This window comes from Pongo abelii, chromosome X, assembly GCF_028885655.2.
Source record: "Pongo abelii isolate AG06213 chromosome X, NHGRI_mPonAbe1-v2.0_pri, whole genome shotgun sequence".
NCBI lineage: Eukaryota > Metazoa > Chordata > Mammalia > Primates > Hominidae > Pongo > Pongo abelii.
Window position 1 is genome coordinate 76,748,135 of NC_072008.2, and position 22,560 is coordinate 76,770,694.

Sequence of the window (22,560 nt, forward strand, 5' to 3'; positions counted from 1 at the left end):
AAGATGTATCAATATATCATTCCCTTTTTTTGTGGAAAGATATTCAATTATATGGATATACCACGTTTTGTTTACCCATTCATCAGTTGATAGACCTTTACATTGACAAGTATTTTTGCAGAGCCTAGGAGTGGAATTTCTGGGTCATATGCTAACTCTAAGTTTAACCTTTTGAGGAACTGCCAGACTGTTTTCCAAAGTGGCTATACCATCTCTCCACATCCTCATCAATACTTGTTCTGCAATATTGTCTTGTTTATAACCATCCCAGTGAGTGTGAAGTGGTATCTCATTATACTTTTAATTTGCATTTCCTTAATGACTCATGATGTTAAACATCTTTTGATGTGTTAGTTGGCACTTTGTATATTTTCTTTGGAGAAATATCTGTTCAAATCCTTTGCCCATTTGTAACTGGGTGATTTGTCTTTTTATTGTTGAGTTATAATTGTTCTTGATATATTCTGGATAGTAGGCCCTTATCAGATATTTGATTTACAAATATTTTCTCCCATTCTGAGTTGTCCTTTCAGTCTCTTGATATTATCTACTAATGCTCAAAAGTTTTTAATTTTTACAAAGTCAAATTTATATCTACTATGTATTTCTTTTGTTGCATATGCTTTTTACTTCTTTTGTTGCTTATGCTTTTGGTATTATATCTAAGAAAACATTGCCAAATCCAAGATCATGATGATTGACTCCTATATTTTCTTCTAAGAAATTTATTGGTTTAGTTCTTACGTTTTGGTCTTTGATCCATTTCTCTTTTATTAGGGTAGGAATCCAACTTTATCCTTTTGCATGTGGCTATCCAGTTGTCCCAGCACCATTTGTTGAAGAGACTGTTCTTTTCCCATTGAATGGTGTTGACACTCTTGTAGAAAATCAATTTTCTGTTATTTCTTGACTGTCCAATTTATTCCATTTGTTTATGTCTTTCTTTATGCCAGTACCATATGGTTTTGATTACTGTAGCTTTGTAGTATAACTAGAAATCTGGAAGTGTGTGTCTTCCAACTGTGCTCTTCTTTTCTAAGAGTAATGTGTCTATTTGGGGTCTGTTGGAAGACCACGTGAATTTTAGAATTGGCTGTTCCATTTATGCAAAAAGGGATATTGGGATTTTAATGGGAATTGCATTAAATTTGTAGATTGTTTTCGGTAGTACTGACATCTTAACAATACTGAGTCTTCCAGTCCATGAACTTAGACTGTATTTCCGTTTATTTATTTAGGCTTCTTTAATTTATTTCAGCAGTGTTTTGTAATTTTCAGTGTATGAATCTTGTACCTCCTTGGTTAAACTTATTCGTAAGTATTTTATTCTTTTTGATGCTATTGTAAGTGGAATTGTTTTCTTAATGTCATTTTTGATTGTTTATTGATAATGTGTAGAAGTACAACTGATTTTAACATATTGATCTTGTACCCTGCAACTTTGCTGAATTCGTTTATTAGCTCAATAGTTTTTCTAGGATTTTGTATATATAAGATCATGTCATATGTGAATAGAGATAGTTTTACTATTTCTTTCTTAACTATGTGAATGAATTTTTCCTTCCTTCTGTTCTTCTTTCCTTTCTTCTGTACTTTCTTCCTCCCTCCCTCCCTCCCTTCCTCTCTCCCTCCCTTCCTCCCTCCCTCCCTTCCTTTCTTCCTTCCTTGTTTTCCATTTATTTTATTTTTGCCTGAATGCTCTGTCTAGACGTTCCAATACAGTGTTGAATAGAAGTGTCAAGAGAGGGCATCCTTGTTTTGTTCCTGATTTAAGGAGAAAAGCTTTCAGTCTTTTACCATTGAGTATGATGTAGCTTTGGGTAGGTTTTTAATATATGCCTCTTACCCTGTTTTTTGTTTGATTTTTGTTTTTGAGACAGAGGCTCACTCTGTTGCCCAGGCTGGAGTGCGGTGCCACGATGATCTCAGCTCACTACAACCTCCGCCTCCTGAATTCAAACGATTCTCATGCCTCGGCCTCCCGAGTAGCTGAGATTACAGGCATGCACCACCATGTCCAGCTAATTTTTGTATTTTTAGTAGAGACAAGATTTTGCCATGGTGGCCAGGCTGGTCTCGAACTCCTGGCCTTAAGTGATCTGCCTGCCTCAGCCTTCCAAAATGCTGGGATTACAGGCATGAGCCAGCGTGCCCAGCCTTTTATCCTGTTTTGAAAATTCCCTTGTTTTCCTCATTTGCTGAGTGTTTTATTATGAAAGGTGTGAATTTTGTTTTGTTTTTTGTTTGTTTTGCTTTATTTTCAAATGATCATGTGGTCTTTTTTCTTTATTTTATTAATGTGACGCATTTCAGTGATTGATTTTCGTATGTTAAACTACCCTTACTTTCGTGGGATAAATCCTAATTGGCCATGGCATATATTCTTTTAATATGCTACTATTGAATTCAGCCTGCTAATTTTTTCTTGAGAATTTTTACATTTATATAAGGGATATTGATCTGTAGTTTATTTTCTTGTGATATCTTTGTCTTTGATATCAGGGCAATGCTGCCCTCAGAGAATAAGTTGGGAAGTGTTCCCTCCTCTTCAATATTCTGAAGACTTTCAGAAGAATTGGTATTAATTCTTCCTTAGATATTTTGTAGAATTCACCAGTGTAGCCATCTGATCTTGGACTTTTCTTTATTGGGAGATTTTTTTATTACTGATTCAATGTCTTTATTTGTTATAGGTCTATTCAGATTTTCTATTTCTTGAGTTCATTTTGATAGTGTTTTTGTTTCTAGGAACTTGGTTCTCTTACAGTTTTTTAAAAATTTCTGTAAGGTTGGTAGCAATGTGCCCACTTTCATCTCTTTCCTTTTTTTTTTCTTTTTTTGAGACCAGATCTCACTCTGTCACCAAGGCTAGGGTGCAGTGACACCATGATAGCTCACTGCAGACTCGAACTCTTGGTCTTAGACAGTCTTCTTGCCTCAGTCTTCTGAGTAGCTGGGACTACAGACATGTGCCACTATGCCTGGCTAATTTTTTTTTATTTAATTTTTTGTAGAGACCAGGTCTTGCTATGTTGCTGAGGCTGGTCTCTAACTCCTGGCCTCAAGTGATCCTCCTGCCTTAGCCTCCCAAAGCATTGGGATTACAGGCATGAGCCACCATGCCCATCCCCTACTTCCATTTCTGATTTTAGTAACTTGTGTCTTCTCTTTTTTTTCTTGGTCAGTCTAGCTAGAGGTTTGTCAATTTTGTTAATCTTGTCAAACAACCAGCTGTCAGGTCATTGATTTCCTCCATTTTTTTCTATTCTCTACTTCATTTACCTCTACTCTTTGTTACTTCCTTCCTTCTGCTAGTTTTGAGTTTAGTTTCCTCTTATTTTTCTGGCGTCTTGAGGTGTAAAGTTAATCTTCTCCCTGGTTCTGTCCATTATTGAAAGTGGTAAATTAATCTGTTTATGGTAAGCCCTAGAGCAACAGTTAATACATAAATAATATAGTAAAATATTTATTTATTTTTATTATTCAAAATAATTTTAAAAATCAAAATGCTATGATAGAAAATATTCACTTAATGCAAGGAAAGCATAAAGGAGGAATAGAGAATAAAAAGCTATGAGACATATAAAAACAAAAAATAAAATGGCAAATGTAAACTCAATTATATCAATAGTAATAGTGATATTAAGTATAAATGAATTAAACAATCCAATCAAGAGGCAGAGATTGTCACACAGGATCCAAAAAACAGTGTAACAGTATAACTACATGCTGTCTCTAGGAGGCACTCTTTAAATTCAAAGATACGAATAGATTGAAGGTAAAAGGATGGAAAAAGATATGTCATGCAAACAGCAACCTCAAGAAAGGTGGAATGGACCAGGTGCAGTGGCTCACACTTGCAATTTCAGCACTTTGGGAGGCCGAGGTGGGAGGATCACTTGAAACCAGGAGTTTGAGACCAACCTGGGCAACATGGGGAGACCCCAGCTCTACAAAAAATAAAAAATTAACCAGGCATGGTTGCACACTCCTATAGTCCAAGCTATTTGGGAGGCTGAGGTAGGAGGATCACTTGAGCCCAGAAGGTTGAGGCTGCAGTGAGCCATGATCGTACCACTGCACTCTAGCCTGGGCAACAGAGTGAGACCTTGTCTCTAAAAAGAAAGAGAAAGGTGGAGTGGCTATATATATATATTTATTATTATTATTATTATACTTTAAGTTCTGGGTTACATGTGCAGAACATGCAGTTTTGTTACATGGGTATACACGTGCCATGGTGGTTTGCTGCACCCATCAACCCATCACCTACATTAGGTATTTCTCCTAATGTTATCCCTCCCCTAGCCCCCCACCCCCAACAGGCCCTGGTGTGTGATGTTCCCCTCCCTGTGTCCATGTGTTCTCATTGTTCAACTCCCACTTATGAGTGAGAACATGCAGTGTTTGGTTTTCTGATCTTGTGATAGTTTGCTGAGAATGATGGTTTCCAGCTTCATCCATGTCCCTGCAAAGGACATGAACTCATCCTTTTTTATGGCTGCATAGTATTCCATGGTGTATATGTGCCACATTTTCTTAAAACCCAAAATCCTGCGTTTTGACAGGGCTCTCTTTGACTGAACACAGCCAGCTGTTAAACCCCACTAATTGCTGGCTGATTGTTCTATTGTTTTCAAAAATCCTTAAGGGCCTAAATTGCTCCAAAAACTGGTCCAATCAAATTCTGGCATCTTTGAAGTATAGTTCCCTAGATCAGTATTTGAGATTTGTTCTGATACCAGGAGGGCTCTTCTCAGCTGTCTCTTCTCTGTTTCTCTCCAGTGAACTAGCCAGCTTACAGTTAAGCCTGTATCTCCAATGAATCTATTATTGTCCTACCAATTGCCTTTTGCCACAGTCTCCACTGTTTTTGAGAACATCTCCAAACTCTTACATCTTTCATTCTCTTGATGGTGTCTTTCACAGAGCAGAATTTTTAATTTTAATGAGTCCAGTTTATTAACTATTTTTTTCATGGATTGTGCCTTTGGTGTTGTCATTGCAATGTAAGTTCATAAATTTTAACAAATGTACCACTCTGGTGCAGGATGTTGATAGTGGAGGAGATTGGTTGCATGTATATGGAGACAGGGTGTGTGGAAGGTATATGGAAACTCTGTACTTTCTACTCAGTTTTTCTATGAACCTAAAACTGCTCTAAAAATAAATTTTATTAATTTAAGAAAAGTTTAAATCCCTAGATGAAGATAAGGTGTCAAAATTACAAATAGACTAATAATCGAAGTTTTCAAAAAGCCATCACCATACACAAGGTCATTTACATGTTCTCTCTTGTGTTATTGTCTGGGAGTTTTATAGTTTTGCATTTTACATTTAGGTCTGTGATCCATTTTGAGTTAACTTTTGTAAAGAGTATAAAGTCAATGTCTAGATCTATTTCTTTTGCATGTGGATGTCCACTTGCTCCTGCAATATTTGTTGAAAAGACTATTTTTGCTCCATTGTTTTACCTTTGCTATTTTGTCAAAGATCAGTTGAGTATATGAGAGTATATTCTGTTTCATTGATCTACTTGTCTGTTCATTTACCAATAACACACTGTTTTGATTCCTGCAGCTTTATAGTAAGTCTCAAGGTTGGGCAGTGTGAGTCCTTCAACTCTTCTTCTCCTTCAATATTGAGGTAGTTATTCCATGTCTTTTACCTCTCCATATAAACTTTAGAATCAGTTTGTTGATATCCACAAAATAACTTGCTGGGATTTTGGTTGGAATTGTATTGAATCCATAGATCAAGTTGGGAAGAACTGACATCTTGACAATGTTGAGTTTTACTATTCATGAACGTGGACTATCTCCCCATTTATTTAGTTATTTGATTTCCTTCATCATAGTTTTGTAGTTTTCCTCACACAGATCTTGTACAGATGATATTAGATTTATACCAAAATGTTTCATTTTCTGTGAATGCTAATATAAACAGTAATTTTTTAAAAAGAACACTTTATTGATGTATGATTGACATACAAAAAGCTGTGCATATTTAATATACACAACTTGATGAGTTTGAGATAAATATACACCAAACATATGGAATGCTTCACAAATTTGCATGTCATCCTTGCACAGAGGCCATGCTAATCTTCTCTGTATTGTTTCAATTTTAGTATATGTGCTGCTGAAGCAAACATAATACTAATGAGTTTTTAATTTCAAATTCCACTTGTTCATTGCTGGTATATAGCACTGCAATTGACTTTGTATATTAACCTTGTGTCCTGCAACCTTGTATAATTGCTTATTAGTTCTAGGAGTTTATTTATTGATTCTTTCAGATTTTCTTCATAGATGATCATGTCATCCGTGAACACAGACAGTTTTATTTCTTCCTTCGCAATCTATTTATCTTTTATTTCTCATTGCATTATCTAGGCCTTCCAGTAAAATGTTGAGAAGCAAGTGGTGAGAGGGGACATCCTTGCCTTGTTCTTCGGGAAAGTTTCAAGTTTCTCACCATTAAGTTAGCCATAGGTTTTGTGTAGATGCTCTTTATAAAGTTGAGGATATCCTTTCTATTTCTAGTTTGCTAAGAGTTTTTATCATGAATGAGTGCTGGCATTTTTGTCAAAAGCTTTTTCTGCATCTATAGATACAATCGTTATTTTTCTTTACTAGCCTGTTGATGTGATTGATTACATTATTTGATTCTTGAATCTTGAACCAGCCTTTCATACCTGGGGTAAATCCCACTTGGTTGTGATGTATAATTATTTTTATACATTGCTGGATTCAATTTGCTAATATTTTGTTGAGGATTTTTGCATCTATATTTATGAGAAATATTGGTCTGTGGTTTTCTTTTCTCGTTATGACTTCATCTGATTTTGGTCTTTGGGTAATGCTGGCTTCACAGAATGAGTTAGGAAGTGTTCCTTCTGCTTCTATCTTCTAAACCAGATTGTAGAGAATTGGTATAAAATGTTTGACAGATTTCACCGGTGAACCCATCTGAACTTGGTGCTTTCTGTTTTGAAAGGTTATTAATTACTGATTTAATTTATTTAATAGATATATGCCTATTCAGATTATCAATTTCTTTTTGTGTAAGCTTTGGCAGACTGTGTCGTTCAAGGAATTGGTTCATTTCATCTAGTCTGTTGAATTTGTGGGCATAGAGTTGTTCTTTGTATTCTTTTATTATTCTTTTGGTGTCCATGGAATTTGTACTGATGTTCCCCCCTCTTTCATTTGTAATATTAGTCATTTGTGTTCTCTCTTTTTTTCTTAGCCTAGCTAGAGGCTTATTGATTTTATCGATCTTTTAAAAGAAGCAGCTTTTGGTTTTGTTGATTTTTTCTCCAATGATTTTCTGCTTTCGGTTTCATTGATTTCTGTCCTAGTTTTTATTTCTTTTCTTCTGCTTACTTTGGGTTTAGTTTGCTTTTTCTTCTATTTTCCAAAGGTGGAAGCATAGGTTTTTCTTCTTTTCTAATATATACATTCTTCATTTCTAATATGTACATGCTATAAATTTCCTTCTAAGCACTGCTTTTGCTGCATCCCTCAAATTTTGATATATTTTCATTTTCATTTAGTTCAATATATTTTGTATTTCTCTTGAGATTTTTTCTTTGATCCGTGTGTTATTTAGAAATATATGTTTAATCTCCAAGTATTTCAGGATTTCCTAGACATCTTTCTGTTATTGATTTCTATTTCAATTCCATTGTAGTCTGAGAGCAGACAGTATATGATTGCTATTCCTTTAAACTTGTAAAAGTGTGTTTAATGGCCCATAAAAAAGTATTAACTGTTGTCAGATTTATCCTCACTGAGCATCCAACAATTCATCAATTACAATTCAGGTTTTCCTACTCCAGTACTGATTTCTGTTCATGAGTTTTTCTTCCCATGAGTTGTGATTCTCTGTGTTCATCTGTCTGTCTCTAATTTTGAGGGCAGAGGTTTGCCCTGTGACCTCATTTCTCTGATTAATCTAAGAAGAGGTATTGACTTTTCAGTGTGTTCAGCTTTTTACTTGTTAGGATGGAGTAGCGACTTCTAAGCTGCGTGCATGTTAACTGGAAGTCAATCTTTTTGTTTTTTTTAAGAGACAGGGTCTCTGCCCCATTGCCCAGGCTGGAGTGCAGTGGTACAATCATAGCTCATTGTAACCTCATATTCTTGGGCTCAAGCAATGCTCCTGCCTCAGCCTCCCTAGTATCTGGGACCACAGGCACACACCACCATGCCTGGCTAATTTATTTAATTTTTTGTAGAGATGGGGGTCTTACTATGTTGCACAGGCTGGTCTCGAACTCCTGGCCTCAAGCAGTCCTCCTACCTCAGCCTCCCAAAGTGCTGGGATGACAAAGAGCAGTGGCATGAGCCACTGCTCTTCACACTGTCATGCTTGAAGTGGAACCTGCCACTTTATTTCATACTGCTGAATAATATTCCATTCCATCTTATAGCTATACCATATTTTATTTATCCATTTACTAGTTGATACACATTTGTGCTGTTTCTACTTTTTGGATATTATGAATAATGCTGCAATAAATATTTACGTAATGTGAGCTCTTTCTGCCCTTTTTTGTATGGCATCCTTTGATGCACAAAAATTTTTCACCTTGATTAAGTTTAACTTGTCAGTCTTTTTTTTGCTTTTGTTTTTGGTGTCATATGTAGGAAGTCATTGCTTAATCCAATGTCATGCAGATTTTCTTCCATGTTTTATTCTAAGAGTTTTATAGTTTTAGCTTTTACATTTAGTCTATAATCTTCTTTAATTTTTGTGTATAATCTCAGATAGAGGTCCTACTTTATTCCTTTGCATGTGGCTATCCAGTTGTTCAGAATTATTTGTTAAAAAGATTTTTGTTTCCCCATTTAATTATCTTGATATCTTTGTCAAAAATCAATTGACCATAATTTTAGGGTTTCTTTATCATCTCTCGCTTATTCAGTTGATCTAAATATCTAGTCTTGTGCTAGCACCATGTAGTCTTGATTATTGTAGCTTTGTGGTAAGTTTTGATATTGGAAGGTATAAATCCCCCAAGTTTGCTGTTCTTTTTCAAGAACATTTTGGCTATTCTGAGCCCCTTTCATTTCCATATGGATTGTAGGATCAGCTTGCCAACTTCTGCCAAAAAAGATAGCCGGGATTTTCATAGGGATTGTGTTGAATCTGTAGATAAATTTGGGCCATGTAGCTATCTTAACAATATTAAATTTTCTGATATATGAACATGAGATGTCTTCCCATTTATTTATATCTTTTAAGATTTTTTTCAACCATGTTTTCTAGTTTTCAAAGTAAGAAATTTTTACTTCTTTTGTTAAATTTATCCCTACTTTTTTTTATGCTTTTGTAAGTTGAAGGATTTTCTTTTTTCTTTTTTTTTTTTTTTTTTTTTTTGAGTCAGAGTCTCACTCTGTTGCCCAGGATGGAGCGCAATGGTGCAATCTTGGCTCACTGCAACTTCCACCACCCGGATTCAAGAGATTCTCCTGTTTCAGCCTCCCCAGTAGCTGGGATTACAGGCACCCACCACTGCGCCTGGCTAATTTTTGTATTTTTAGTAGAGACGGGATTTCCCCATGTTGGCCAGGCTGGTTTCGAACTCCTGACCTCAGGTGATCCACTCGCTTCAGCCTCTCAAAGTGCTGGGATTACAGGCGTGAGCCATCACGTCCAGCCAAACGGTTTTCTTAATTTCATTTAGCAAACTTGTTGAATTTGTTTATTAGTTCTCATAGATTTTTAGTGGTTTCCTTAGGATTTTCTATATACAAGACCATATTATCTACAAATAGAGATAGTTTTACTTCTTCCTTTTTAATCTGTATGCCTTTTGTTTCTTTTTCTTTTTAAACTAATTGCTTTAGCTAGAACCTCCATTACAATGTTGAACAGAGGTAGTGAGAACAAACACCCTTGTCTTAGGGAAAAGCTTTCTGTTTTTCACCATTAAGTATGGTATTGGCTGTGGGTTTTTCGTAGATGCATTTATCAGGTTGGGATGTTTCCTTCTATTTCTAGTATGTTGAGTGTTTTTATCATAAACAAGTGTTAGATTTTGTCAGATAGTTTTCTGCATCTGTTGAAATCAGCATGTGGTTTTGGCCCTTTATTCTAATGATTTTAAATTCATTTTCAGATGTTAAATCAACTTAAAATTCCTGGGATAAATCTCTTTTGTTCATGTATAATCTTTTTTATATATTGCTATATTTGATCTGCTAGTATTTTATTGAGGACTTTGCATCTATATTTATAAGGCCTGTAGGTTTCTTTTCTTGATATCGTTTTCTGGCTTTGGTATCAGAATAATGCTGGCCTCATAGAATGAGTCTGGAAATGTTTGTTTCTTCTCTGTTTTTGGAAGAGTTTGTGAATTTTTCTTTAAATGTTTTGTAGAATTCATCAGTAAAGCCATCTGGGCCTGGACTTTTTTGTGGGAAGTTTTAAAATTATTAATTCAGTCTCTTTGTTTGTTATAAGTCTATTCAGATTTTCTATTTCTTCTTGAGTTAGAAGCTGTTCTTTCTAGGAATTTGTCTATTTTATCTAAGTTACCGAATTCGTTGCCATATAGTTGTTCATAGTATTTGTTTATTTCTCTTTTTATTTCTGTAAGGTCAGTAGTGATGAGTCTTTTCTAGTTTTCTTTTGGTCAGTCTAGTTAAAGATTTGTCAATTTTGTTCTTTTTTTTTTTTTTTTTTTTCCAAATAACCAACTTTTGGTTTCGTTAATTTTCTCTACTTTTCTAATATTTATTTCATTTATTTCCTCTTTTATTATTTCCTTCCTTCTTCTTGCTTTGAATTTAGTTTGCTTTTCTTTCACTGGTTCCTTAAGCCATTTTTGCTTTTTGAATTTTCTCTTGTAAAGAGTATCACTCTGTCACCCAGGCTGGACGTGCAGTGGTGCAGTCATTGGTAACTGCAGCCTCCAACTCCTGGGCTCAAGCAATCCTCCTGCCTCAGCCTCCTGAGTAGTTAGGACTACAGGTGTGCGCCACCATGCTGAGTTAATTTTTAAGTTTTTTGTAGAGACACGGTCTTGCTATATTGCCCGGCCTGGTCTCAAACTCCTGGCCTGAAGTGATCTTCCTGCTTCAGCCTCAGTTTTGCTTTTTGTTTTCTATATGTTTCACATCTCTTTTTTTTTAACCTCTGTTCCTCTTTTACTGCCTTGTTTTGCATGAAGTATTTTCTAGTGTAACACTGTAATTCATTTAATTATTTTTTAACTTTTTTTTTTTTAATGTTATAAGAATCTTTTTTTTTCTTTATTATTATTATTATTATTATTATTATTATACTTTAGGTTTTATGGTACATGTGCACAATGTGCAGGTAAGTTACATATGTATACATGTGCCATGCTGGTGCGCTGCACCCACCAACTCGTCATCTAGCATTAGGTATATCTCCCAATGCTATCCCTCCCCCCTCTTTAACTTTTTAAAAAAGTTTTTTTCTCAATTGTTGTCCTAAAGTTTATGATATACACCTTAACTTGTCAGAATCTACTTCAGATTTGTAGTAAGTTAATTCCAGTGAGATACAGAAACTTTATTTTTATATAGCTCCCTTCCCCATTTTTGTGCTATTGTTATTATATATATTATGTCCATGTGTGTTACAAATCTAACAACACTTGGTTACAATTATTACTTTATGTAATCTTATGTCTTTTAAAGAAGCTAATAGAAGAAAAGAGAGCATGGATATATTTACAGAGTTTAAAAAATACTGACCTTCTTAATTACCATTGGTGGTTCTCTTCATTTGTTCCTGTGGATTTGAGTTACCATCTAGTGTCATTTCCTTATTCCAGTGCAGCTCCATTCCCAACAACTTTCTTTACCCTATTGTTGTCAAATATATTATATTTTTATATATTTTATGGAAAACAATGCAATTTTATAGATATTGTTTATGAAGTTGCTTTCTAAATTATTTTTAAAAGTAGGAAAAATATGTAATTATTCTTTTATCATTACCTACATAACTACCTTTACTGGAGCTCTTTGGTTATTTGTGTGAATTTAAATTGCTGTCTCAGCCAGGTGTAGTGGCATGTACCCGTAGTCCCTGCTGCTTTGGATACTGAGGCAGGAGGATGGTTTGAGCCCAGGAGTTTGAGGCTGCATTGAGCTATGATTATCCCACTGCATTCCATCCTGGGCAACAGAGTGAGCCCCCATCTCTTAAAAAAATTGCTGTCTAATGTCATTCCCTTTTAGCCTGAAAAACTTTCTTTAGTATTTTCTGTAAGTGACAATGGATTCACTTAGTATTTATTTCTATGGGAATGTCTTTATTTTACTTTTTTTTTTTTTCCTGAGACGGAGTTTCACTCTTGTTTCCAGGCTGGAGTGCAATGGTATGATTTCGGCTTACTGCAACCTCCACCTCCCAGGTTCAAGCGATTTTCTTGCCTCAGCCTCCCAAGTAGCTGGGATTACAGGTGCGTGCCACCATGCCTGGCTAATTTTTGTATTTTTAGTAGAGACAGGGTTTCACCATGTTGGCCAGGCTGGTCTCGAACTCTTGACCTCAGGTGATCTGCCCTCCTTGGCCTCACAAAGTGCTGGGATTAAAGGCATGAGCCACCGCGCCCGGCCTATTTTGCTTTCATTTTTAAATGATAGTTATGCTGGGCTTAAGGGTTGACAGTTTGTCTGTTTGTTTGTTTACTTTCTGCATTTTGAATATGTCATCTCAATACCTTCTGCTCTCCACTGTTTCTGTTGAGAAGTTAGCTGTTAATCTTATTGAGGTTTCCTTGTACATGATGGATAAGTTAAGTGTTTCCTCCTGCTTTCAAAATTTTCTCTTTGTCTTTCAATACTTCATTATTTCAGCAACTGTGATACATCTGGGCGTGGATCTCTTTGTCTTTATCCTGCTAGAAGTTCATTGAGCTTATTAGATGTGCATATTAATGTTTTTAATCAAATTTGAGTGGTTTGAAGCCAGTATTTCTTTAAATATTTTGTCTGTCCCTATTTCTGTCATCTCTCCTTCTGGTACTACCATTATGTATGTATATGTTGGTGCACTTAATGTTGTCTTACACTTCTCTGAGGCTCTGTTCATTTTGTTGTTGTTGTTGTTCTTCAGACTGAAAAATCTCTATTGCCTATCTTTATTGTTGGGTGTGTGTGTGTGTGTGTGTGTGTGTGTGTGTGTGTTTGGCTTGGAGACTGCTTTCAGAGGTCAAGAAGTTTACAATTTTGCTCCATGTTCAACAAGAACTATTACTTTAGTTTTCTCTCCAGTCATTCCTGAGAGGGCCTAGTCTTAGGCATATGTACAGTCTTTCAGACCTCCAAGGATGAGTGTGATTAAATTTTAAGCCTGGCTGCCTAGGAGTGGCCCCTGGTTTAGAGTAGCTTATTGTTCAGTCAGTGATTTGTCACAGGTTGTGAGCCAGTAAGGCTTGTGTCCTTTGTTGCTTGAATTGTGTGTGGCTTGAGGAATGTTTTGCAGTCTGTCCCACGTCCTGCCTTGATTGCTCCTGAAGTAGGTGCAGCCTAGTGCATGTACACAGCCTTCCAAGTCCATAGGGATGAGTATGATCCCATGAGGTGTCTTCTTAGCTGTTTCCATGGTTTTCTCTGGCAACTTTCTGGCTGGTCTGCCATTTTTCTTGTTGCTACTAGTTTCATGAAGCTACCAGCCCTGTCTTAACTGCTTGCCATGAAGATCTCCATTGTTTTCGACAGTGCCCTTAGGCATGAACTTCTCCAGGCTCTGTTCTAAATAACCAGTCCCCTTAGGACAGAACTGTGGAGCTCTCCATCCTTACGGCTTGCCTTCAGGGTCTGCCCCTGGTAGAACCTCTAAGTCACTGCACTGGAGCTGGGGATGGGGAGAATTCCTGGTTCTCCTGGAGTGACACCCCTTACTCTAAGAGTGGGCACTGGGGAGGTGGGGAGGGGATAGGAGTCCCTGGTCTTCTCAGCTTGCCTCTCCCAGTATGGAGCTTGCATCCTATTAGCCAGCTGCAGTAGGATGATTGAGGCCTAGCATTCTTGGCCTGTTGTGCCTGGGGTAAAGATTCTGCCCTACAAGCTGGGACCGGGTGGGAGAAGGAAGCCCAGTCCTCTTGGCCACTTTCACTCAGAATAGAACTTCTGCAATACTGAGCTGGGGGAGATGAGACATACTCCTGGAGTGAAGCTGAAACCCATAGACTTGGAGCTGGGGGAATAGAGAACCTTGCTTTCTTGGCCACACCCATCCAGAACAGTGCTTCTGTAACATGGAGCTGGTGAGGGGCAGAACTGGAGCAGGTCATGGCTCAAATGTCACAGACTCTATCTGTTCTTACCAATATTTAGTAAATTTTCTTGAATAAATGTTTCTCCACTTACTGTGTGCTCTGAGGAAAATTTCCAGAGACTTTAAATGGTTATTTAAAAAACTTTCACCAGCGAAATGATTGTTTCACTGAGGAAAAGTGTCTATTTCCAACACAACCATTCTGTAAGTCCTGTCCCCTAACTGAAAATTGTGACAGTGGAAAAAAATTTTTTGATGTGGGCTTCTCTACATATCATCTCTACTAGAACTCAATTAAGCCCAAACTCAAGATTTTATTCAGGAGGAAAGAAAGCATATAGAACAGTGAAATGGTGTTACAATGTGAGGCTTACTTTAAAAAAAATAAAGAGTTTCACACTTATTACATAAATGTTGACGTTTTGCAAAGTAGCTATTCTCCAGAATAAGGCATTAATCAGAAGGGGAAACAGTAGTAATTATGTGTAAAACATTCTGATCCCTAGAGCAGCAGAAATAATCTCATCCCTGGGAACCCTTGTGGGTTAAATAGGGCCTTCTCTGCTGTTGCTCCAGTTATGGTTTTGATATTTCTTTTTAATTTTTTATAGAGAAAAACTATCGTCAGTAAATATTGGCAAGAGCATACAAAATAGCCCCTCATCCGGTCTCTAGAAACATACAGGCTGGGTCCACAAATGCAGAAAAGCAGATTGTGACACTGCTGTGACTTTGAACCGCTTTAGTGATCCCTTCCATGCTGACTGTTGGCAAAAGCTCATTTTCCTTCTCTCTGCCTTGCTTTCTCCCTCCCTGAACAATAGCAAGGCTGTGAAACTCCTACCTTAATGGAAAGTGTGATAGCGCTGTGCCACTGGGAAAGATACCTCCTTTGGATTTGATACCCTCTCCTCAATTGTATCTCTTCTTAGCCTACTCATCCCCACCATTTTATCAATGGAATAGTCAATTTTAAAGAAGTATGGGACTCCAAAGAGAAGATTCAGCCATGGCAGCTCTCACTTCTCTTCCCCCTTGTTCAGCCTGTTTGTGTCTCGTTTGCGGACTTCCGCTGCTCCTTTGTGCCTAAAGCTGGCAGCCTCATATGCTGGCTGCGGGACTACTGGGCTGGAGAGGCAGACACCAACCCATCTGTGCCCTGGCGACACTCTGCTATTTGCCTTTGCAAGAGAAGTTCACACCGAGGAGTGGCTGCTGGAGACCGTTACCACCACAGTGGTGACCTGGCCTTTCAGTTTCTTACCCTGAACTCCTCTGATTTACTCTCTCCATCATTCATACACCCATTTTTATCAAGATATCACTCTTTAATTCTCTGTTGGGAGCACAACCTCTCTCCTCCCACAGCTTCCCAGCACACCTGCAGTATGGTCTCTTGGCTTTTGCCCAAATATTTGGATTTTAGACACTGCTTCTCCACACCCCACACTTGTCTCTCCGTCTCTCTCTTCCTCTCCCCTCTCTCCCCATCAGTAAATGCTTCCAATTGCTTCTCTAAAAAGCCTATACCCTGTGATACCCTTCTTTCCTTGACCTTAGACCCTTCTTATTATGCCAATTATTATCTCCAGACTCATTCCCTGCCCCTTCCCCTGGCTGTTTTCTCTCCTCCTCCTCTTGGCTCTGAGCTTGCTTTCTTTATAGTGATGGTACTTTTTTCCTCTCCCAAACTAGCTCCTTCCCCATCACCATTCCTCCCAGCATCCTGGTTTGCAGCAGTCAGGTGAAAGAGAGAAGCAGGTCCCAGAGGGTCTTGGGGCATGTCCCTCTCTGTCTCAGGGGGAAAGCTGCTGCTGGCCCTACCACTAGTATCCTGTGAGAATAACAGCCCAGTGCTGCCAGAACCTATAGGTCTTCAAGAGAAGATAGAAACTCCAGATTTTAATGTAAACTGTCTCACTTTTAAATGTTGAAAACTATTCTTTTTTTCCCCAAGAACCTAGGGAAAGTAGCAAAACCCCCCACATCTCTGGGCTAGATTTAACTCCCCTATCTCCCACATTAACTCAGTTGCCCAGTTCTGGAAAGCTGCCTGCTAAGGACACATCCTCCATTTCACTGGCCCGCTGTGGTCCCTGCCTTTAAGCCTTGTCACCTGGATGACTATAATGGCCACCTAACTGGTCTCTCTGCTTCATGCCCCTCCCCGCCCAGTCTACTGTGTACAACATAATTGCCTCAAAATAACAGAGTCTTGTGGTAAAGGGCTTGTACCTTGGGATCTGGCTGTGTAGATTTAGTCCCAGCTGCCATTTATAAGCTAGGTAATCTTGGGCAAGTTAGTTCACCTTTCTGAATCTCTGTTTCCTTATCTGCAAAATAGGAAAAATAGTTATACCTCCTCATAGGCCTGTTGTGAAGACTTAGTAAGCCTGTTGTGAGGACTTAGTAAAGAACCATGCCTAAGCTGGAATAAGTACTCAATAAATGTTAAACACAATTGTGTCATCCCCTGTTGCAAAGACCTCCAAAGGCTCCATTGCCTCCTAAATACAGTTTAGCCCCTTTGTCTAGACATTCAAGACCCTCTTGATCTGGCTTCAGCCACACTAGGCTCCTGTCTTATTCATTTTTTTCTCCCCTGCAGTGCTATATGTTCTCAGTACCTCTACGCTTTCATCCCCCGCAGTAACCTATGAGGCAGCTGCTATGATTATCCTCATTTCACAGATGAGCAAACTGAAGCTAAGTGTCCTGCCCAAGGCCTCCCGACCTGGAAGTGGAGGAAGCAGGATTTGACTCCAGATCTGTCTGACTAAAGCCTGTTGTCTTTCCACTAGACCGTAGAGAGGGAAAAACACACAGGGACAGGAAGACATGAGAGAGACTTGCGATTCAGTTCTCCCTAGGGAAAACCACAGAGCGTTGTTTTTTCTCCATGAGAAACCAATCTGAAAGAGTGGTGTAACCGTGTGAGAATGATACAGGGTGGGTTGGGGCCAGGATATGCTGATGCTTGTGAAAACTGCTGAAGTCAACACAAGGGACTTTTAAAACTAGATTTAGAACAAGTTGCAAAGCAAGAAAGGATTGGCCAGCTGCTTTGAGGCCAACAGGGTAATATTATGGTTTGGCTCCTTTTGTAACAGGTGTGGTTAAGCCCTCCCTTAAAGGCTTTGGCAAGATGAGGTTAGCATAGCAGTTAGGTGCCCCAGATGGAGAAACAGAATTCCCAGGTTCAAATCTCCATTTTGCCACTTAAATCTGTGTAACCTTGGAAATGTTATGTCTCCTTTTCTCATCTGTAAAGTGGCAGATAATAATAATACCTACGTCACAGGGTTGTTGTGATGATTAAATAAAATAGTACATGAAAGCTCTCAGAACATTGCCTCACACACAGTAAGTTATTTTATAAACAGTAGCTAGTATTTGTCCTTCATGAATATATGTGCTCAAACTTGGTGGCAGTCTCTCTCTCTCTTTTTTTTTTTTTTTTTGGACAGTGCCTCACTTTGTCATTCGGGCTGGAGTGCAGTGGCACAATCTTGACTTACTGCAGTCTCAACCCCCTGGGCTCAAGTGATCCTCCCACCTCAGCCCCCCAGTAGCTGGGACTACAGGTGTGTGCCACCATGCCCAGCTAATTTTTTGTAGAGACAGGGTTTCATCATGTTGCTTAGCCTGGTCTCAAATTCCCGAGCTCAAGCGATCCACCCTCCTCGGCCTCCCAAAGTGCGAGGATTACAGGCGTGAGCCACTGCGCCTGTCCGGTCTCTCTTCTTTCTTGACCTGTTCCAAAAACCAAGACCACAGTCCTAATCATGGCCGCACCTTCTATTTATAGACATTTAGAAACTTTCCAAAGTGCTCCAGACACCTCATTAGGAGGATGGTGGAAAGTTTCTGAAATCTTAAACAACTTTCTAGAAGGAGGTGACCATACTCTTTTATCCCACCTCCCTTATTACATACTGCTTGCATTTGTACAGCCTGCTAGTATAAGTGCACAGACTCTAGAGAGGGGTGGCCTGGGTTCAGATTCCATCCTTGCTACTTACTCTCTGTGTGGCCATGGGAAGTTACCTAACCTCCCTTGACCTCAATTGTCTCATGTGTAAAAAAAAGAGATAAGAATAACGACTCTATCATGGGGTTGTTATGAGGATTAAACAAATTAATTCATCTAAAGTGCTTAGCACAGGACCTGCCACATAAGAAGCCTTAATCAAAGTAGCTGTTCTCATTGCTATTAGAAAATAAACTAAGAAATCACTAGGCATCCCTTAAACTTTTCTTTTAGGTTTTCCTTTACTAGCTAGTTCTCACATCTCCTTGCATTCTCAGCTCCTGATTAGAGCACTCGCCTTTATAAGGGAATCTTGGACTGCCGTCATATCCCTCCTTTGGCCCTGCCAACCCCTGCCCTTGGATGGTGCTTTATACCCAACTGGAGCCATAAGGCTCTCATTTGGTGCCAGGACTCTGCACAGAGCAGCTTCTGAGGTAATCCTCCATAGACTGTCAAGCCCAAAAAACCACTTGCTATAGGTCCTTAACCTCATTCTGCATAGGACTAGAAGAGGTTTCCCAGCAAGACACACTTTATTCAGTCATGGAGGAGTGGAATGGCACCCCTGCATCAGATCAGAAGCTGTTGGCACATTCAGTACTACTATTCAGGCTACTGCTTATATTTCGGTTAGGCTGGCCCTGGCCCTGGCATCATTTAGCCTATCTTGGGCTCACATCTTTTTTTTTTTTTTTTTTGAGATGAAATCTGCTATATCTGTTGCCCTTCATTTTACTACAGAAACTTGTCAAGGTTTTTTTTTTTTTTTAATTATACTGTAAGTTCTAGGGTACATGTGCACAATGTGCAGGTTTGTTACACATGTATACATGTGCCATGTTGGTGTGCTGCACCCATTAGCTTGTCATTTACATTAGGTATATCTCCTAATGCTATCACTCCACCCTCCCCCCACCCCACAACAGGCCCCGGTGTGTGATGTTCCCCTTCCTGTGTCCATGTGTTCTCATTGTTCAATTCCCACCTATGAGTGAGAACATGCGATGTTTGTTTTTTTGTCCTTGCGATAGTTTGTTGAGAATGATGGTTTCCAGCTTCATCCATGTCCCTACAAAGGACATGAACTCATCCTTTTTATGGCTGCATAGTATTCCATGGTGTATATGTGCCACATTTTCTTAATCCAGTCGATCATTGATGGACATTTGGGTTGGTTCCAAGTCTTTGCTATTGTGAATAGTGCTGCAATAAACATATGTGTGCATGTGTGTTTATAGCAGCATGATTTATAATCCTTTGGGTATATACCCAGTAATGGGATGGCTGGGTCAAATGGGATTTCTAGTTCTAGATCCTTGAGGAATCACCACACTGTCTTCCACAATGGTTGAACTAGTTTACAGTCCCACCAACGGTGTAAAAGTGTTCCTATTTCTCCACATCCTTTCCAGCACCTGTTGTTTCCTGACTTTTTAATGATCGCCATTCTAGCTGGTGTGAGATGGTATCTCATTGTGGTTTTGATTTGCATTTCTCTGATGGCCAGTGATGATGAGCATTTTTTCACATGTCTGTTGGCTGCATAAATGTCTTCTTTTGAGAAGTGTCTGTTCATATCCTTCGCCCATTTTTTGATGGGGTTGTTTGTTTTTTTCTTGTAAATTTGTTTGAGTTCTTTGTAGATTCTGGATATTAGCCATTTGTCAGATAAGTAGATTGCAAAAATTTTTTACCATTCTGTAGGTTGCCTGTTCACTCTGATGGTATTTTCTTTTGCTGTGCAGAAGCTCTTTAGTTTAATTAGATCCCATTTGTCAATTTTGGCTTTTGTTGCCATTGCTTTTGGTGTTTTAGACATGAAGTCCTTGCCCATGCCTATGTCCTGAATGGTATTGCCTAGGTTTTCTTCTAGGGATTTTATGGTTTTAGGTCTAACATTGAAGTCTTTAATCCATCTTGAATTAATTTTTGTATAAGGCATAAGGAAGGGATCCAGTTTCAGCTTTCTACATATGGCTAGCCAGTTTTCCCAGCACCATTTATTAAATAGGGAATCCTTTCCCCATTTCTTGTTTTTCTCAGGTTTGTCAAAGATCAGATGGTTATAGATGTGTGGTATTATTTCTGAGGGCTCTGTTCTGTTGCATTGGTCTATATCTCTGTTTTGGTACCAGTACCATGCTGTTTTGGTTACTGTAGCCTTGTAGTATAGTTTGAAGTCAGGTAGCGTGATGCCTCCAGCTTTGTTCTTTTGGCTTAGGATTGACTTGGCAATGCGGGCTCTCTTTTGGTTCCATATGAACTTTAAAGTAGTTTTTTCCAATTCTGTGAAGAAAGTCATTAGTAGCTTGATGGGGATGGCATTGAATCTGTAAATTGCCTTGGGCAGTATGGCCATTTTCATGATATTGATTCTTCCTAACCATGAGCATGGAATGTTCTTCCATTTGTTTGTGTCCTCTTTTATTTTGTTGTTGGGCTCACAACTTGCCCAATATCAGCTGTTGTCAACAACACCTGTGCTCATCTAATCATTTAGCTCAGGTGTCTCAAACACTTTTTACATGCCAAACAGTGTGTGTGTGTGGTGTGTGTGTGTGTGTGTGTAGCATGTGTACATATGTGCATAAGGATAAGTTGAAAGAGTCAATGAACAGAATGAAGCCCACTTGCAATCCAGTGCAGCACTGTGAGTCTGGGCTTTGGAGACAGATGGGCCTGATGCAAATCCTAGCTCTGCTTCTTGTCAGTCAGGCAATATGGGACAAGTTAATCTGTCTTACTTTGATCAACTATAAAAGGAGGATAGTAGAAAGATATACCCTGAAGAGTTACTGTAAAAATAAGAGGTAGCATATGTGAGTGCCTGATAGAGACCTAATCAACGATTTTTATAATTATTATTTTCCCTAGACCCAATTCTCAACTAGGGTGTTGCCCCTTGAAATTAAAAAGGAGAATCTACATGTAAAAATGAATAATTTGGACTCCTAACCTTATATCATGTACAAAAGTTAACTCAAAATGGATCAACGACGTAACTATAAGAGCTCAAGCTATAAAACCGTTAGAAGACAGCATAGTTGTAAATCTTTGTAACCTTGAATCAGGCAATGGTTTTTTAGATATAACACCAAAGGCACAAAAGACAAAAGAAAAACTAGGTAAATTGAACTTTATGAAAAGTTATAAACTTTGTGCTTCAAAGGTTATCAAGAAAGGGAAAAGACAACCCAAAGAATGGATAAAAGTTTTGTAAATCTTATGGCCAGGTGCAGTGGCTCACGCCAGTAATCCCAGCACTTTGGGCCAAGGCGGGTGGATCACTTGAGGTCAGGAGTTCGAGACCAACATGGCAAACATGGCGAAACCCCATCTCTTTTTAAAATACGAAAATTAGCTGAGTGTGGTGGCACACACCTGTAGTCCCAGCTACTCAGGAGGCTGAGGCACAAGAATTGTTTGAACCCAGGAGGCATAGGTTGCAGTGAGCAGAGATCGTGCCACTGCACTCCAGCCTGGGCAACAGAGCAAGACTCTGTCTCAAAAAAAAAAAAAAAAAAAAGTTTGCAAATCATATATCTAGTAAAGAACTTGTATCCAGAATATATAAAGAACTCTTAAAACTCAGCAATAAAAAGACAAACAACTCAATTTAAAAATGAACAAAGATCTGAATAGACAGTTCTCCAAAGAAGATATACAAATGGCCAACAAGTACATGAAAAGATGTTCAACATCATTATCCATGAGGGAAATTTAAATCAAACCACATGAGATCCCACTTCCCACCCAATAGACTGGTTGTAATCAAACATACAAATAATAAGTGTTGACAAGGATGTGGAGCGACTGGAAATCTCAAATACCACTGGTAGGAACATAAAATGGTGCAGCCTCTATGGAAAACAGTACAGCAGTTACACAAAAGGTTAAACATATGACCCAGGTTACTGTATGACCCAGTAATTCCACTCTTAGGTACATACTCAAGAGAAATAAAAGCATATGTCCCCATGAAAAAAGCTTGTACATAAATGTTCATAGGAGCATTATTTGTAATAGCCAAAAGATGGAAACAACCCAAATGTCCTTCAATGTGTGAGTGGATAAACAGTTGTAGTATATTCATATGATGGAACCAGCCATAAAAATGAATGAAGTACTGATATATGCTACAACATGGTTGAACCTTGAAAACACTAGGCTAAGCGAAAGAAGCCAGACACAAAGCCCATATACTGTATGATTCCGTTTCTATAAAATGCCCAGATTAGGCAAATCCATAAAGACAGAAA

At 38.5% G+C, this 22,560-nt stretch overlaps 1 protein-coding gene and 1 non-coding gene across 6 annotated transcripts in view; one reads left to right on the plus strand and one right to left on the minus strand.

Annotated features, from left to right (window-relative positions):
- The window catches only part of NHSL2 (NHS like 2), a 243,004-nt gene that overhangs the window by 49,617 nt on the left and 170,827 nt on the right, over window positions 1-22,560 (plus strand). The gene's annotated exons all lie outside the window — the stretch shown is intronic.
- Window positions 6,048-6,150, minus strand: LOC112131089 (U6 spliceosomal RNA). Its single transcript, XR_002913236.1, has one exon. It is a non-coding gene; the product is annotated as a U6 spliceosomal RNA (small nuclear RNA).